Source organism: Lepisosteus oculatus, chromosome 2, assembly GCF_040954835.1.
Source record: "Lepisosteus oculatus isolate fLepOcu1 chromosome 2, fLepOcu1.hap2, whole genome shotgun sequence".
NCBI lineage: Eukaryota > Metazoa > Chordata > Actinopteri > Semionotiformes > Lepisosteidae > Lepisosteus > Lepisosteus oculatus.
Window position 1 is genome coordinate 73,544,560 of NC_090697.1, and position 20,254 is coordinate 73,564,813.

General features: G+C 38.4%; 1 protein-coding gene across 1 annotated transcript in view; it reads right to left on the reverse strand.

Moving 5' to 3' along the window:
• The window catches only part of lzts1 (leucine zipper, putative tumor suppressor 1), a 45,629-nt gene that overhangs the window by 16,748 nt on the left and 8,627 nt on the right, over nucleotides 1–20,254 (reverse strand). The window lies entirely within an intron of this gene.

Consider the following 20,254-nt stretch of genomic DNA (forward strand, 5'->3'; position numbering starts at 1 on the left):
TCCAGTTCACAATGGTTTTGTTTTGTTGTCGAATGGTCTTGATGATAACTGAAGTTTTATCCAGGACAAGCGCCTTTTATTTTTTTTCTCGTCGCGCAGGACAACGTATTTCTACCGCATTTGTTAACTCATCCAAGCAAATCATTTTCCTATCCGCATCTAAGAGCTTTCAGCAGTAAGCCATCGAATTCTCAAACGGGGTTGAACAGGTGCAAATTTATAAAAATCACAAAGCAATCAAATAAATGGTGCTTTTTCTGGGTGGTAAAGCTAGGGTGCTCATTTAAAGGTTCAGAGTGAGTAGGAATTTGTTAGTTGATGTCCTAAACTGTAAAAAAAAAAGCGGATTTATTTTAGCTTGCCAAACTGATTGTCAAAGAAGGAGTACAGTATACTGAGAAAGCCACTAAACACACAATAAATTCTATTGTTTCCAATACCAATGTACTGCATCTTAATGCCATTCCCTGTATTTTAATAATCGTTATTTCTTTGCTGCAGCATGGATACCTCTATCACAGAATAGCAATGAGCTGTGTGTTGACACTGGGATAGTTTCTGGTCCTCTATGATGGTTTGCATTATGGTCTTGGCCACAGGCCCCTGCAGGCTGCCCCTAGGCTGAGCATTATTCTGAGATTGAAATGGCTGAATTCATGCCAGTGGGCAGGACAGGCACCAGACGCACTGCAAGGGGTGAGGTGAGGAGGGGGGAGGCAGACAAAGCAACAACAAGGAGTTGTGGAATAAGAGCTGCTAGATCTTCAGGAGGGAGACATGATGGCACAGTGGTTAACATTGCTGACTCGGGCCCTGGGTTCTATTGCGGACCGAGGGTGCTATCTGTGTGGAGTTTGCATGTTCTCCCCGTGTTTGGGTGAGTTTCCCCCCACAGTCCAAAAACATACTGTACTGGTAAATTAACTGCCTACTGGGAACATTGACTGAGGTGTGAGTGTGTGTGCCTGTGTTTGTGCCTGCTCTGTGATAGACTGCCATCCTGTCCAGGATATACCTGGTCTTGCACCCATTACTTGCCAGGTTAGGCTCCAGCTCACTTGCAACCCTAAAAAGAGAAGACGAGGAAGGGTATCTACGGGGCTGACACACTGGTGTATGAGAAATAATCTTCCCTTCAGAAATGCACCAGTTTTTCAGAACAAGTACTCCGACCTACTGGGTTAGCTCAGTAGCCTAATAATTTCAGTAAACACAATATTAATTCATTAAACAGCCTTTCTTGAAACAGGGGCAACAAAATGAGTACTAAGTGAAAGAGACTAATGGGACTTATATGGTGAATGGTATTGTCTGTATGTCCCACACAGTGCGTAATAACCATGAAGAAAATTAACTACTCCATATCGAATTTCAGCTGTGTGTTGCTGAAACTATTACAGCGGTATACAGTGGATGATATTCCCTGGATTCATTTCTGTTATATGAATTCCTTGTGTCGCAGTCTGGGGCTGTACATTTTAGAACTTGTTTTCTAGGACATTGATTCATTTTCTTTGCTCGTTTTCCCCCCAGCCTCTAAGCAAGCCAGCTTACTTTTAACTGGAGGCTTCCCAGAGCAAAAAAAGGAAGAAAGCAACTAATTAATTTGCTTCTCAGTTGGGAAACCTAAGGCACACAATGCTGCTCTGGCTAAGGCAGAAAATTATGGTGCCTAGTACACGGCAGATGACTGCAATTGTGCTTTATTATTGCCTCCCCCACATCACTCTGAAAAATCATTTAATCCTTGGACCAAAAATGAGAAGGCATCAAAAGCAGTTCCTGCGTTGAATGCCCTCAGTAAAAACTCTGGAATAAAACAGGAGTGTTTGTTCTAAAACATTCTCCTCCAGGTCACAGTGAAGGGCTCACAAAGCTTAGGCTGCTTATTGGTCAACAGTTCATCCACTTTGTGTGGAATTGTCTTCAATTTGCCTTCCAGGGACGGAGGAGGACAATCAAAATTCTGCATTTCTACAGCAGACGACGCTATAGCAGAATAAATCTGATTGTAGAGCAGGCAAAGGTGCAGTGATGTCTTTTGTGAAATTTTTAGTCCTGTAAAATTAGGAGGCGGCTTTCTGTGTCTGTCTCCTGCTGATTGTCCCAGTAGTACTATAACTGGAAAAGCTTAGGAAATCCAAGCTTGTTTTGCAGCTCTGATGAATCTCCTTTCGTTTGTTTAATTCATAGATGTTTTAAAAGGTTGTGGACTGTGACTAGTATTCACTGGTGCTGTATGCGGTTTTGTGAACTTCAAAATTGTCTTCTAGCGTTTCTCAGAATTTCTTAAGCACAAATAACCAAACCTAGACAGATTTTACCCCTCTCAGCGCTTCTGGTTTTCTGTAGCTGGTCTTGCATGCTAAAATGAAGCTGTTTTCAGCTCTATTATATAATGACCTATATCAGTGAGAATAACATAAGACTGGAAGCTCTTTTTTCAATTGCATCTCAAAAAGGAACAAAAATTGGATGTAAGGGGAAGCTTACACAAGGAAGAAGAGATGTATGTTGCTAAAGAGAGACTTTTAAAGACCAAAAGATGAGTGACAGATACCAAAAATGAAGAAGTTACAACGATGACGCAGTTCAAAAGGAACACTGGAAAATGTCATGACGTTTTGTATTGTGTTTCATTGCTATTGATCTCATTTTGGGGTCAGCAATGCTTTCGCATTCTGGATTATATTCTGGACCTGGGTGCTTTCCCTGTGGAGTTCGCATGTTGTTTCTCTGTCCACTAGCATTTTTCTTCAGATTATCTGTTTTCCTCCCATCATGTGAAGACATTGACTAGGTTAACCAGTGTCTCTGCATTGTCCCTGAAAGTTTCTTCTGTGTTCTGCAATGGACTGGTGTCTCAAATGCCTTGTAGCCTAGGCAATCGTGCTTGAAATTAGCAGTTCTACGATAATTTGATAGATTACCTCTTCTGGAGAAGTGGCATCTACAGACTCAAAAATTAGTTTAGTTATATGACCAGTTTAACAATTTTCCACTGAATTTGATGTAACTAATGCAAGATGATCATAATAAAAAATAAAATTAAGAAGTTGGGATAATGGACTCAAAGATGCCTGCTGTACGTGTTCAGTGATGCAGTCCATGTGTAAACGATTGACAAGTGTGTTGAAAGCTCCTTCATGGATGACGCAAATTGTGCAGTTGGTAATCAGGATTTGCACAGAGGTGTGGTTATTTTTTTCTATGGTTGACTGGCTTTTGTGTGCTCGAGTCTGGACAGCCTAGCAGTCAGAGCTATTCTCTTAAACTGGGTCCAGCACTACAGGAACATCTGTTCAAGTGTTAAAAATCCACAGAACAGCTAGCACCTCCGGCTCTTGTCCAGACTGTGTGCAAAATACATAGTGGAGCACAACACCTGTTTTGAATAAAGAGAAAATGGTGATAAATGATGATGAGCAAAAATAGAAGGACTTGACTGACATGCTTGACAGTAACACAGGATAAAAATAAACTGATAAAAATTGATGTAGCTGTTTAGGGTTCCTGGCAGCAATTGTTATAGTTTTTATTTTGAGGAAACACTCGACAACTTCTGCATCTATTCAAATGTTTCTTTCACTATATGCGGTAGCGCTAGGAATTTATTTAAATTCCCACTGTTCACCTGCACTTTCATTAATACAAGCTGTAGTCAGAGTGATGTTAAATCTATTTCGAAGTAGTTTAAACCTTCAGAACATCAGTGGTAAAATGATCAGAACTGTGCCTCCTTGACAGCTGCTCCTTCCCAACAGTTAATGCATCGGGCACATCATCAGTTTTGGGATCAGAATCTGGAGAAGCTGCTTGGTCAGATCGCATCAGTGAAGACTGTAACAAGTGAAATTTGTAGGACAATTGCTAATTAGACTTCAAGGGATTGAAATTTTTCACCTTAAATTTTGGCTTGAAAATGGAAAAGCTTTTTAAAAAGCCTTTATGTCAATGTCAAGTTCTGCATTTATTACGTCAAGCTTTTGTATTAATGTACAAGCCCTACCTGTAAAGCTCAACAACACGTATGCTGAGTCACATACTTTATCACCTTGGCTTAGAAGACATAGGGTACTGAAAACCTGTACTGATCATGACGCTCTGCAGGATTATTTTTTTGACAAATAAAGCTGCCTTTCAGATCTCATCTGGTTAAATACAATTACTAGGTTGAAGAAGAACTGTAAGCACACTATAGTATTTTTCTTCCTTCTTGAATTCCTTCAACTTCAAGCACTCAGTCCATTAAACTCCCAGGAAAGGCAACTTCACATTGCGTCTCGCCATAGAAGTCTGCTTTTACTTACAGCTTGCACATTCAGGGCCTGCTGTTATTCTCCATCTCCCCTGCAAACATTCATTAGCTCAGCGGCAGCTCTTTCTGCTATAATGGAGTTTTCTTTCGTGCTCCCTGTACCTGCAAGAACACCACTGCTGTACAAGGGGAATGCTCTTAAGCTGCTTAATAGGTTTAAAGTGCAAAATGGAGAGAGAGGGGCCCAAGCACAGAATAATCAAAGCAGTTACTTACAATGCTGAGTTTAAAAAAGGTGCTTTTTAAATCGAGACTTTCTTTCAGTTTCAATTTTAAAAATGATTTTTGTATGTTTTAGTAAAAACCTTTCAACCTCATGCTGTTTAATATCTGGTATGTGTTGGCTACTTTTGAATTAGTTGAATTAAGGGCAATAATTACACATGGTTTCTGCCTTATTCCAAAGTGCCATGTCATTTTTTTGGTTTTGTTCATAAATCAGTGTCAAGTCATTTTGTTACTTCTACATGTGCGAAGGTATAGATGGGGTGAGAGGGGGAGGGGCATGTGAGAGAGATACCGCATGCAAAGAGAACATCTGGGTGCAAAATGGATATAGGCAGGCAAGCAAAAGTGTGCGAGATTAGGATCTAACCTTCCTCCCGAACTTCTGTTATAAACCCCATCACTGATGTCATCTCTTCTTAAATGACAGAACAGTGTCCAACATTCTCCTTTCTCACATTTTTATTTGTGAGGCGTAAAAAGTACACTATCCCCATTTTGTACTGGATAATACCGAAACCAGATGGTAGAACCCTTAAATACTGTACATACTATATCACATTACGTGCACCAGTGAGGATTTTAACAAACAGATGCTGGGACAAATGCACATTTCCAAGTGACATGAATCAGCCTTGGAAAAAGCCCGTTTTTAGGTTAGTAAGTACTGAAACTGTGGAAGATGTTTTATCTGTTTTATAGGCTTTGTAGGCTTTTTAGACTTTGAGAGTAAGTGACTTTTCCACTCCTTTAGCGCCTAAGACATTGACCGGTATAGAAAGATTTTACACATAAGGGTGTGAGAAAGAACCACCGACGTGTGAAGAGCAAGAATGTGTGGGAGTTATGTACTCTGAGTCTGCACCATTCCAAGTGCTACATGACAAGCCTGCCAGAACTTGGCTGTCTAGGTGGATTAGCAGTGGAATGTGAAGAGTTCCACCTGTATTTGTAGCTGTCTTGTACAAATGGATCCTAGAATGATTTCTGTCCATACACGTTGCTCACCTATTTTTTAAAGACTTGCCACAAATAAGGACTGAAACCTTTTTCATGATCAGCATATCTCCTTTAATGTATTTATTTCCACTGTTGCTGCTTTTGGCATCTGTTTTATAGGAGATTCATTGAAACTTCATTGAAATCCTAGTGCTGTTGTTAAGGAACCATGTTTGTAACTCTAAATGACCTTGGATGCAAATGTACAGTAATACGTTTGAACTGTCTAATGTGAGATGTGGATGTGAGATGTTTTGGACTTTGTTTACCAAATATTCAGGTACTTTGCAATTGAAAAAGCTATTTGTGAAAATCCCACTTAATCTGCTCATTGATTTTTAGGGGCAGTGTCATGGCCTGAGAACCCTTAATTGTTAAATATTGCACACACTTCTACAAGGGCCAATTATTCTAGAAGCCAATTAACCTACCAGCATCTCCTGGGACTGTGGGAAGAAACCAGAGTACCTGGAGAAAACCCACATGAACACAGGGAGAGCATACAAACTCCACACAGACAGTACCCCAGGTCTGGAATTGAACCCAAGGCTCCAGCAAGGGAAGGCAGCAATGCTAATTACTGTGCCACCACACTGCCCTTTAATCAGTTCTTTTTAACAGAGTACCAGGATCAGGCCATTTGGACTGAGTACTTCAGTACTAAGTGTGGAAATCAAGTCAGATTTTGCACAGTTGCTGAGCCATGATATCGAGAAGCCCCATGCTAGTGATGAATACTTATTTCGCTTTGTTATGCCCTCTGGGAAAAGACTGTGGAGGATTACCCAGGCTAGGAAATACATTTAGCCAGTTACAGGCAAACAAAATCAATGAGGATGGCTGTGTGTCGTCCATTGTCATTGGGAATTACCATTACAACAGCAAGAGTTTTTGGTTCCTCTCATTAAATTAAGCAACAAATGTGGTAGAAAAATAGAGTTGTGGTAAGGTGTAAAAGATAAAATTTATCTTGTAATTTATTGTGCTAGGGAGTACTGTGACTAGTACAGTGATTGTGATTGTTTTGGTCTAGAGCAAAATGTACTCCAGGTATTCTAAAGTGATTATATTATATTAATTTTAAATGACTAGAAATCAAACAAATTGGAAACATGAGACTTCATCTAAACTGTGCACATCTAGCAAGAGTGTCAAAAAAGGTAAATAAAATGAACAGATATCTTACGCAGTATGCTGCTGCTGCTGTGAAATTCATTACTACTATGAAACTTCATCAAAAAATAATGTCGTAGTTATGGCTGTAAAACGTTGCACTCAGCCCGAAAAACATTCGCTCATTCCTTTTAGGTCAGGAGCAAAATATGGAAATCTAAAATCTCAAATGTTAATTCAAGATTTAACTATCCATAACACCAATATCATTTTACTTACTGAAATGCTATTCTCTTTTTAAATTCAGATTTTGAGGTTGTATTGATGCACAGAAAAGTATAATGATATTTTTTTAGAGCTTTAAGAACGTTAGTTTGTAAAACAGATTCCTGACCTTACCTATTCTGCCTTATTAGACAGACACGCATATGTCACAGTGTGTGCTTTTTATTAGGCCCATCTGTTCTTATACAGGCTTATTAACGTGTCCATGGGGTGTGTTCAGTAAGCAGGGCACTATGTAATGTTCTGTTTAATGCCCTGTTATCTGAGAACACTACGAAATGCTTTCTAAGAGTATAAAGAAGCTGTTCTGCTGGGCATATCTGTGAGAGTAGAGTGATGATCAGCCTGCTACATTGTACAAAATCTAAACAATGTGCTTGACCCTTAAACTATCCCATATTCTTGTTTTAATCTATTCTTGGGCTATGTAAATATTTCCAATCATGGGTTTCGTATCTTCAGTCCTGAACGGCCACATTCCTGACCTACCTAATTATGTCTGGAAGTACATATGCATGTATGTGCACGAAACGTTTTTTTGCTGAGGTTTTTATAGCTTCATTCAAATTTGAAGCAATTTGGATAATCACTGGAATAATTGATAAGTTCAATATTAGATCATTGAAGGTTGTGATACTGTAAGCCTCTGCAGCACTGTTGCCTGCTGGGAGTACTGGGTTCCAAAAACCACATTTTCAATTTCACGTTTTCAACCGCAGGTCTTGTATTCAGATCTGTAACTTTCAGGGATATAATCTTGCCCTTTTCTCATCATCATCCCCCAGAAACACTCAGCACTAATGTTATTCACCCGCAAAATAACCTCTTTTGTGGTTTGTATCAGCTCAGCTTGTGCTAAGCAATAACCGTAAGCGTGGGGGTCCACTCTCTTTAAAAAGCTTTTTCTTAATTAAGCAGAGCTGATACAATAGCAAAGTGTAAAAAGACCAAGAAATGACTAGTTGGTTGTCAAGGCAAGATTAAGTCTTTTTCAGAAAGTGGCTGTTGCAGTTTTCTGTGGCAATGCTGAACCAATACACTGTAGTTGTCCAACCCTGGTCTTGGAGGGTATGTCTGTCTCTGGTTTTTCTTTCCTGCTCAACTCTTTATGAGCTAAACTAGCTGGTTACTGACTTAACTGGACCAGTTTTAGCAGCTTCTCCCAGCTCGTCGGGTGCTCCTGCTTTAAAGAGAGCTTAAAGCCTGCAGACACACTGGCCCAGGACCAGAACTGGATATCCTTGGTCAAGGAGAACAGCTCTGCTAGGAATGTCAACGAGTGGAAGGAGAGGAAGGTGAAGGCTGTGCAAATGATAAGAGACCCACAGCTGTGAAATGTAAGCAAGGAACCAAATAATTTTAACCCTTTAGGTTAAGGGTTTTCATCCGCACTTTAGCTCCCTGAAATGGCTGATTCACATTTCAGGGGGTGCAACAGATGGAGAGCTTGAAGTAAAATTCATAAAGGATTCACCCTGATTAAAACAAAAAAAGCAAACAGTTCCCAGAGGTATTTCTATTTGGGGTCAGGGGAAGCTCTTGATTGGAAAAACAAAAAAACACTAAAACATATGTTTGGTGATAGTAAGTTCTTAATTAAAACAGCTCAAAAGCACTGTAATTCCAAGTGTCTCTCTTCAAGAAACTCCCCAGTATGCCACTGTGACACGTTTGCATGCAGACTGTCTTATCTAACCTAATTATTCTGTAAGCCATTTTCCCAGAATATGTTGGGCCATCTGCCCAGCTGCTTGCTGATGAATGCGTCGGGGACTGGAGTGGGCCTCCCCTCACTTTCTCTTTGTTCAGGTGACCACAGTCCTGTAAATGAACAGACTTGACCGCTGACCTCTCGTGTGATGAGGTCCTGAATGTGTTTCCTGGCACTCGGTGAGGATTTGAAACCTAATTACTAATAAATCAATATCAAAGAAAAAAAAAGATGGATGAGGACTTTTGAAAAGCTATATCTTATAAAATGAATTATTAATAATGAATTGCTGCCACCTAACTGTGCCCTATTGTACTCTGGCTAAGACTACTACTTAGTAAATTTATATCACTAACAATGGCTGGCTTTTACTTTTACTCTATTACCAATAACTCAGACATAAGGTTGAGCAGCCAGGTACCTGAAAGAAGGTATTAAGTGCAATAATGTTTTTAATTGACGTATTTTGCAAAGAAAGAGTTAGGTCATTTATGGAGCTCCCATTTATTCTAAGAAGTGCTAGTGAATAAGATCATTTAAGATGTAGGGAGTTGATAATTACTGTATGTCTGCAAGTGCATATGCATGTACTGTATGTAAAAGACTTTTTCAGTAAGGGGACAATTGTAATTTCTGTTTGGATGTCTCTGAGCATGGCCTTTCTTGCTGTGTTTTAAATGAATGCATTGGAACGCATTCAAAGGCATTCATAAAAAGAAGTACCTCACACTTGTGTGCACTTAATAAACACCACTATTTGTTTTTAATATGCAATTGAAATGTAATATCCTTTTTCCCCCTGAAACGTGCCTTCTGTTAATTGGATCCGAGAAGCGTATCTATGTGGAAACAACCCTGATCCTATTTCAGCCCTACAACTAAAATGAATTTCATGCATCTTGTATTTTCTCACTCACTTGAAATTTAGATAGACATTTATTATGGTGTTTTAGTCTTCAGAAATACTTAAGTATAATTTCATGTCTCGCACTTCACTGTGCTGATGTTTATGATCAGTCACAGCTTTTAGAATTACTACTGCAATCATACTCATTGTCAGAATAGTCTCAGAACAAAAGAAACATCACCACTGTTTTCCTGTCCCATGTGCATTGAGCAGATTTCTCTCACATGTATGACATTTTGTTGTGATTTATTTTTCTTTCTTTTGAGGAAGTGTAAATGTTGGGGAAACTGGAATAACATAGTAAATTAGAAATAACAATGCTGAAAGTTGTTTTTTTGTAACATAAGATTAAGAAATAACACTGCCTTTAGATAAAGATAAAGCAAAAACACAATGTTGCTCAAGATTATTCTACTACAAAGCACCAGTGGAGATTTGCTCAAAATTAGTGAACTGGCTTGCAATATACAGTGCCTGTCAATACATCTAATCTGGATCAAACTGTGAAGCAACAGACATTCATTTTGTGCCCTGGATATGGTGCCCAGAATTCAGTTTTCACATCTAAGCTCCAAAAGAGTCTAGCATCTTTCCAATTTAAATGTAATACTGTTCAGAGAAATTGTCTCAGTGGGTGTTACCCGTTGTATCCCAAAATATCCCCAAATGCTTCATGTGTAAGAAGGAACCCACTTGATCCTCTATTGAAGTGCAGCTCCCTCCTGGGTGACACACCACAGTCATCTGCAACAGCAGCCACACTACCATCGGGTCAGGTGGAGACGTGAGAAATGGATTCACCATTTGAATTAAGAGGGGAATTGAAGGAACTTGCATGCGCAAGCCCAAAGTGCAACAATGCCATGAACATTGTTAATGACCAAGTAGTCAGGATCTCAATTTACATACAGGACCACCATTGGACATACAGTATTTTATATCAGACATGTCTACCCTTGGTTCTGTGGACACATTGAACTTGTTCTTTGACTAGTCCAGATCTGCTTGATCTTTAGTCACTCAAGGATATTTGTAATTCCTTAATGATTGGGGCTTTTCTGAGACCAGGGTCCAAGTTCTAAATAAATAGTTGTAAAGGTGATCATTTAAAGAGTTAAAGCTCCCTAATTTGTTTTATCTTCTTTATTTCCAGTGTGTTTTTCTGTATTTTTAGAGTACAGCATGTTAATGTATACATTACAGACTCAGAATAGACACACTGCCGGTCTGAATCTCTTAGTTGCAGACAGATTAAAGCAGATGTGGAGTCACAATGGTAGAGAGGAATGTAGTGCAGAAGTTAAAAACATTATGTGTCAATAAACCTTTGAAAAAGATTTAAAATTAAAATGCCCTGTAATAGATGTACATACTGTAATTAGTAAATGTCCAGAAAAGTAGTACATTACTGTTATAATTCCACAAAAAAAGATGTTTCTCAAGATCAGCTTGGGATACAGTCATAAAGCCCCACATGTATCCTTGGGATTAGACAAAGGAAAGAATAGGACAGAAATGTCCTTTTCATTTAGACATGGAAGACCTGAGACGCAAGACATTATTGTTTCTCAAGTGCTTTATGATCTAACCAATGCAACCAGTACTGTCCTGGTGGGAAACCTACAGACAATTCCATTGTGATTCTGATCTATCAGTTCCTGCAACAAAGAGCAATGATGCTTTGGCCAGCTGGCACTCTGCTTTGCATATAAAATGCATATTCACAGACCAGTGAGGAACAGGGAGTAAAGATTTAAACTGGAATAATTGTCAAATATTTTTTTTGCTGTACTTCTTGCAGGACAGCCACATGCTCTGCAAGAGCTAGCTAGATAATTTAAAAATACAGATTTCCAGCACTCTACTCTACTCTACTCTACTTTACTCTACTCTACTCTACTCTACTCTACTGGTATATAACTCTGCTTTTTTCTTTGATTAATTTTTTACAGCAGTTCTTGTAAAATACGTATTTTCTTTTCTAAAAGTCATTATACTTTTTTCACAATTTTATGAAAATGTATTGTGCTCAATAGATGCCTTCTATACATGTGATCTACTAGAGTAAAGATTAAAGAGCAGTGACTAAAAATGTAAACACATGCTCTTACAAAAATTGCCTAAAGCTTTCTATATATAGATGTCTCAATGTGTCTTTAGAAATTTACAGTGGTTAGGAGCGGTTTGGTTGTCTAAATTCTGCAAGCAAGGATGTTATCGTTGCAAAGTGTGTTTTAGAGTACATTTCTAAATAAAGAATCTCAACAAGAGTATTATACTCAGTTTGCATTAATAAACAGTTAAAAAACTTGTTACATTTTCAGTCCTCTATTTCTGAGAAGGATTACAGTTTGTTATCTGTTATCTGTATTCAAAGATGTTAATTCCTTTCATTCTTATTTGGAAGTTTAAGCCTTTGGAATCCCACTTCAAAATTTGTTTCTGAGTTCTTAATCTCCTAAACAGAGGTAATATTTCTACTTGTTAATAAGAAATTCAAAGTACAAAGTTTATCCTTATTTAGTTTGATTTTACTTTGCATTTGAAAAACTCTTTTTCCGATTCAGGTAAACCACAGGACACTCACTGACGGTTATTCAAAACCATTTACATATATTTTGCCTGTAGAAAACAATTACTCCTCTGACTGTGTTGGTATAATCTAGGACAAGCTGAAAGACTCAGGTGTTAAATTTGTATGGAAATTGCCATAGCCCCCTTATTTGCTTATGCTGGTGAAAACCTTGTAACCAATTCTTCTTCTTTTCCCTTGTTTCCACATAAAATATTTTCATTACACTTAATGTGAACCTTACAACATATTTTGCAATCAGTCCATGTAAGGAAGCCCCAGTATTATTTCTCAGTCAAAAGAAAAGTAAAAATGATTCCTAAAATATGAATATTTTCAAATATTCTGAATCTGAATATGAATGTGGCTATCGTACAGCACGAAGGTCTGTATTTTTAGTGGGGATTTACTTTCCCGGAAACCCTTGTGGTTGAGATTGACTCATAAATCCCAGCTTTCAACTGTGTGTTTTCATTGTTTTGTTTGTTTTAAAACATACATACATTGCTACCCTCTGAGAGTCCTTTAATTATCTATTAAATAATGGGCTGTTAGATTTTAGCATTTATGTTTAGTTTTCTTTAAACTGCCAACATAGCTCAACAGTGAGTGGTTAAATTCAGTAAAACCTGTGATCACCGAAAAATCATATTAATGTGCTAATAAGGTCAGATTTGTTCTCACATTTTCTCATATTAAGACTGCAGGAAGGCTTAATGATTTAGAACAGATCATACCTATCTGTCTCTCCACATGTCTCATTTAAGAACTTAGCTGAATAATCTGTTTTTTCTCAGTCGATGCGGACAAAAAACAAAACCTCCGCAGGAATTCTAGAGATTGAATTTGTGCATTTCCCCCTAAGACATACATCCTTGTTTCAGGGACCAAAGATAGTTACATATAGTTCATTTCTCAGACAAAACAGTAAAACAAGACTCCTTCATAATACAGGGGTGGGTGGTGGTGGTGGGTAACAGCAATAGGAGAGGACACCTTGTTAGCAATGGTGAAGACAATTAGTAATTAGGGCCATTTGCCCATACAGCTCAGGCTTCCACTCATTGAAGATCACTGTAATTTTTCCTTGGTAGCTTGTTTATATTTATATTATTTATTGCATTTACAGTATATCCTTTTAATTAAGAAAAGTTGACGGAATGGGATTCTCACCAGCATTTTTGTTGCTAAAACATAATCTTGTGTTAGTAAAACATGACATTAGCCAAAAAAAAAAAAGCATTTAATGTCCTTTTAGATGGAAACAAAAAAAAAAAACATGCATTAAAGCCTCCAGGTGACCACTGGAAAACCAGGTAGCAAAAATACCTTTCCCCAAAAAACAGATTTTGTTTAGAATATAATAGGTAATGGAATAATGAATTTGGCCCTGAATGAAAATTCAGTCTTACGATAAGACATCTTTTAAACATCTAAGCCATACTGCCCAAACAAGCATCAAACCCTCTGTCATACTTGCCTTCACTGGAGCACTGAGGATTAGCCTAGCTACAGCAGGAGCTGGCTACACCTCTACTCATCTGTCAGTCAGGGCCGGTTGTCATGGATACACAATCAGACAGGAATCCTGTTTCACCTGTGGGCAATTATGACCTCCCCTGTCTCAGGTGAAGCAGTGCTGCACATTGGTGGTGGAGAAGCGGAGTCCCCATTACCTGTAAAGCGTTTTGAGAGTATTGTCCAGAAAGGCACTATGTAAATAAGTGTAAGCTATTATTATTATTATCAACATCACTTTTTGTGATAGCACAAGGAGTGTCTATGCTCACACAGATATTCTGACAAGACAGAGCTCTGCTTGTTTTTCCCAACCCTGCTCCCAGATTGCCTGAGCCCAAGAGCAGATTTCTTAGGGTAAACTGTGGATGAATTCTGCCAGGATGCTTCCTCTTGTTCTCTCAAATGCTGGAATCATTTTCTGTGAGCAGCAGGCACGAACAAAAATGCTGAGAATGTATTCTGGTACAATAGGAGACAATTGCCGGTGGGCATTGCGCAGGGGCCTGCTGCATTATCAGACTACTGCACTACAGTTATTTTTTTATAAATATTTTGTGTTATTTTGAAAGCTTCCTGCACAGTGCTAGTGGTACTTGGTAGGTGTGACCAGTGCCTATATAGAGTCAGCATGTCTTTAGACTGTAAAGTACTATACAAGTAGGTATTCTCAGAGCAACCCTCCACCCTGTTCTCCTGTAGCAGAATGAACCAGAAACACATGGTAATGATTCTAGAAAGCACCTCATTACATGTGATGAAACATTGCAGTACTTTGCAAACCAAGACATGCAAAATATATCAAATTTTGAAAAAAAAAAGTATTAGTCCAGTTGAGACAAGATCAATAATACTTCTTATGACTTATTCTTTGTCTTTTCTGTTAGCCATTTTCTGGTTAATGAATGACATCTAAGCACGGTAAAAGTATGTGCTTTTAGAAGAAGGCTGCAAATAATGCATGCAGGCATGAGTTAGAAGACTGGTATCAGCTTGTGAACTGCATCACCCTGCTGTGGAAGACTTTGCCGTTGAAAAGAAATCAGAAACACGAAAATCAGCAACACGAGACAGAGGTTTAAATTCCTGCCTGAGAGAATAAAAAAAACAGCAAGACCATAGCTCTTGCGGTTCGTTTCAAGTTGCTATAAGCTCAGAACCCACAGAGATATCAGGCCTGAAAGTCTATGAAATCTAAGACCTCCTGCCTTTTACCAAATATGTTAGGACAGCAGTATGAGAGAATGTCTTCTAAGATTAATTCCAGAAAACTATTCAAGATTACCCTGGTATTAGCTATCAATGGGGTTTATAAAACAGACAGACCAAAAGTATTGAATTTCAAGGGTTCATGGAGTCTAAAGTCCCTAGTGTGTGTGCTTGCTGCTTGCATACATATATTAGACTTCACAGGAGTGATCACAGTGAATTGATCTAGTGTGGCTGTGTATTTAATTTTCCTTTCAAACATTCTAAAGAAGTTCAAACATACTGCAAGACCTTGAAATGGCCTTATGTTTGTACAGCGTAATTGTCTGTGTTACCACAACCGGCTATTCACTTTCCAGGTGTAGCTTTTTCAATAAATGAAAATGTCTATGTGCATTGCCTATAATAACCTGCCATCAAAAAAGACCGACTTACAAAGAATGATGTAATTTTGTAATTAATTCTTTAATATACACATGACAAATTTGAACTGTAGTAGCTCAGCCTTGCCTCGAGGTTTTTGGCATGAAGTACATTGTGTAACCTATTGTTTGCAGATAGTTACCAACTCATTCAGTCATCTGCACAACATAAAGATGCCATTTCAGACTTTGATGTAGCCCATAAGTGTTTAATCAAATTAGTCTGTTTTGCAAGTTCAGAATCATGCAATCATGAAGACTCATTGAAAAATGAAATTGAAAGTTTTAATAACATAAACGACTGACACACACACCATTGGATCTGCTCCTATGTTAATTGAAGGCCATTTTCAGCACATTCAGAACTGGGAGGTGCTGCTTTACTCAGGGACTTGAATTTCCTGCTCTGAAGCGCTCCGTGCTGGTGTCAAGGTCTGTGCTCCACAAAGAGGGTGTTCTCTTTCAGCACCCAGACAAATCCAGGAAATTCCATGTGCTCCTTAATAGGCAGCTGTGCTGGAGCTGGCTCCTGGTTCTGGCTGCAATGGATCAAGAATTCTTCCTTCATACAAGGGTCACATTTGTTATATTGTTTGCAGTGTCAGGACCCTACAGTGTTTACTACATAACAGTAAAGTCTCAAAATATGCATTTGGGTATTTTCTAAACAATTTGAGCCTGTTGTTCAAAAACATATTGTGTAACACAACCAATTTTATTTTCAATATGATTGAATACTGCACATATTGTATGCATCTTTTTATACACATACAATGGATTTTAAGATTCTGCAGAGCTACACATACTGTAGGATTTTCATTGCATTTTCCTGCTGAGTTTTGGACTTTGTTGGTTAAAATAGTGTTGGTTTGCTTTTTTTTTTTCATTTTTGCTGTCATACAAAAACACCCCACCGAGACGCATAAGGTTTTCCTAAGTAGGTCTGACCAGAGAACAATTGAGACTATCATTGACTTTTTGCAGGATGAAGTGCAATTAATTTAAAAATAACTCCTTTTCCTTTTTCATTTGATAGACACTGGTTATGTTTCCCAGTGAATGAGAAATGGTGTAGACACTACCATCCGTCCTAAGCAAATTGCCAGGTTTGTGTGAATAGCAGGCTTGATTCTCTGAACTCTTGTCTTGGGGCACTGAAAACAGTGAAAGACAAGCTGTATAATCAAGTGCTAGTTGCTCCTTATTACAAATGCATTACATGTCAGCAGCACCCCACAAAACAATATAGAGCTCGCTCAGGCCGAAAGATGCAATTGTGATGCAAATTATGGGGTGGGGAAATTATACCATGTGTTAAAGAGGAATTGGAGGGATCTTTCTATAATTGCACAGCACAAATAGAAGTCGGTGCTTATAGAGCAAATTAAAGCACTTAATTTAATATTTGTCCCGGTTTTACCATAAAAGGCAAGAGTGGTATCACCAGTGAATGGGGCAATCTGGACTGCTGTTAAAGTTTTCTCCACATGAAGCTCACTTTTTATCAGACACATCTGAAAAATATCATTACTTTAGCAGCTTTCAAACCCTAAGAAAAATAAAAGAAAAACAGCAAAACAAAAAAAAAACCTTGGAAAGATTTTGGTTGTACCTCTTAATACATTTTTAGATTATCTTATGGTAGGGTGTTGTATCATTGCTGAGCAAAGATATTTTTCTTTCTTATGAAATTAATGATTTTGGAAAAAATACTGTACATGAAAACATTAGCTGATTATTTATACAGTATATGGTTTAAACTGTATATGGTTTCCCAACAGGTACAGCGATATATTATTTTTTGCAAGGATGTGTTCCTTTTGTCCTACTGTGTAAATGTTATGCATAAAGTTTTGTTCATTGTAGCGTCAGTAATTAAAATCTGCTGCTATTCCTCTTTCTCTATCATGTGCATCTACGAGTGACAGATACAGGACTGAAACAGCTGAGCCCAGCATTAAATCACAGCTTCTTCCTTAAGAAAAGTCTGCTTGATGCCAGCTTCCCATCTGTCAGATGCTTCTTGCAGCAACCCAGAGGAAAGGTGCTCTCAGATACTGGATTTAGGACCTGTGGACTCACTTCTGATTTAATATGGGCCCAAATATGTAATGTCTAGTCTGTATCTAAATGGATGCATTTGTAAATCTGGCAGTAACCAGTAATCTGGTAATCAGGTTGTATAAAATGCTTGTAGGAGTAGTATAGACCCAAAGACATGATCTGGATATGGACAGAAATCTAAACACATCATAATCCCTTACAAGCATATGAACAGATCTTTCAGGGACATGCATAAGCATAAGCATAAGCATAAGCACAAGTCATAAGCATAAGCAGCATAAGACATAATGAACAACAGCTTCAGACGTCACAATGAAATTACAACATGACGTTTCTAGCTGCTTAGCCTCACTGGTTCCATTGAGCATCTTGCCGCCACCAGCTAGACTCCCCATGAGAGGCTTCCAATGTAGATGTACTGTAGATTTGCCTGTGAGAAGGTGTTTTAATCAAGATGGATTGTCACAGTAAAATTGCTTGAAATCTAGCCAGGATGACTTGCCGCTGCCACCCCCACATTGAGCTCACAATACAAAATGAGACACAGTTCAATTCGCCATTGAAGTGAACACAGCAGAAACCAAGCAGGCCTTTCATACTGGTTTCCTATTTAAAAGTCACGACACCGTGCACTGGCTGTCCTCAAGAATACAATTAAGTTGTTACAGCCACTCAGTGACAGAACACTAGACCAGACTGTAATTGTATTGTGAGTAAGCCAGGTAGAGCATCTTTACTTTTCTAAAGCTGCCATTTCTTTTTTCTGTTATTTTCTGTCAAATTTCATTATTGTGTAAGAAAAAAAGAACAAGGTGGACATTTGAAGAATGTAGGGAAGCCATACTCTTTTCTCTGTTTCTATCAGCTGACAGCTTGGTCTTCTTTGGGCCTGCTCAAAAAGTTTAAGCTTGAGAACTTGGACTGCTTGCAATCTTAATCCTCCTTCCCTTGAGTTACATTTCTACACAAGGAGCATTCATCTCAAAGTATTCCTGTGGCTGTGAGAGTGTTTTCTGAATGCAGTCAACTTTAATTGGTTTGGGGGAAATGTCTTTGAATTTAACAGGCATGAGGGATTCACTAATTCTTCAGGCAGGTCTGGGGCTGGCATTATCACAAGGTTTCTATGGAAACAGTTTTGGCTCTCTGCTATATATTTTGAATTTTCAGGTTCATATTCCACACATCTAATACCTACTGTCTGGCTCCCTTAATACCAAAAGCAACTTTTTATCAAGCAAAGCTGTTAAACGTCCTGTGCTGTTTGAATTTGGTTTCTTCCTTGGAATAAGAAAAAAGGAAGATATCGGAATGAGGACATTTTTTAAAATGTGTCTGGGGCTGTGAAACCCTAAAGGTGAATTGCTAAGATAGTGCTCCATAATCTCTCATGTGTTGCCTGAGAAGAAACGTTTATGGATTACACCCAGAGAAACGATTTTAACAATCTGTGAGTTCTATTAAGAAAATGGCCTTGCGTTTTATTACGTCAGACCAGTTGAAGTCAGAATCCTTAACTGAAAAGGTACTAGACAGAACATTAAAAACCGGTACCTGCTGTAGAGAACTGCACTTCTCATCACAGAATTGAAGGTAAATAAAATTTGTACAGTTATCAGAATCTGGCAAAAACTGTTGAATCACACAAGCATGCCTCCAGGAAATGAGGACACCATTTAAAGTTGTGGAAAGAATAGTATCTGTATCATCAGACTTGTGTGTGCCAGCTAAAGACTTTACTCTGATCACACTGAGACAAACAGCAGGACTGTATTGAACTTATGTTAACTGGTCTGCATAATCAAAGGACAGTAGTTAATTCGTGAGGAATCATTATTCTGCTGTAGAGGTAAAATGTGAATTAAATATTTTGTGAAGTTGTTTTCTCTCATCATATTAACCTTATCATGGCATTTGTAACTTAAGGATGGTCTTACACTAAACCTCAATGTCCACTACAAAACTCAAAGGTACAGTATAGCCAGTGAATATACTGATGGGATGTGATTTACTTTTACCTTACCATGATGCACATTACTGATTATATTGAAAGTTAGAGCAAAGTCACAAAACTGTGCAGATGAAAATTCCAAGCTTGCACACCCTGTGTCAAAAACCGTCAGTGTCATTGCTCATTAGATATGATGTGTCTGGTATCCTTTGGTTCCTGTTGGTGTTTGTGGATTTTTGCAATAAGTCTAAGAAGTCGCTGATAAGAAGGGTTTGCGAAAGCTCCTGGCAGCGCAAGAAAATTGTAGTACAAAACCATCTGTTGAAATTTCAGGCCTTGGTGTGCTGTAGCTCGTGCGTACAGTGACACTGACATATGCAACGCATGCATTTTGTATGAGAAGAGGGTCTGCAGAGTTCAGAGCTGCGTGGTTAAAAGCAGAGGCATTTACATAACTGAGTGAATTATTGAAAAGGAGAGAGGCTTTCCTGCTGCAGTCACTCAAGGACCCTTATATCTGTGGTCTGAGTCTTTTATTCAAAGCGTCCACTTAAGGAGCATAAATGATACTTTCACATTAGAATTATTGAGGCTTAATAGTTTTTAGCATGTTGGACTGCAGCATAAATCTTATCTGTCACATTCTTTGTAATTTACCTCCTGCGCTCAGTGCTGTGCATGCCCCTGTTCAGTTTTTTAAGCGTACAATCGCAGTAAATTGGATAATCCACTTAGTTCATTTGTGAGGAGTCAGAAAATGAATTACCTCTTGCAGCTGAGAAGTGGTGATTCACGTTTACTTATTACTTAAGCACACAAGGAACCACGAGGAGCAAGTGTCCTTTGTCAATGAGCAGCTTTGATTGCTTTTTAAAGAGATGTGAGAAGCAGGGCTGGACAAAAATGACTTTTGTGAAGGTTAAAATGAATGGCGCACATGTGCAGTGGGTGAGCTTCTCT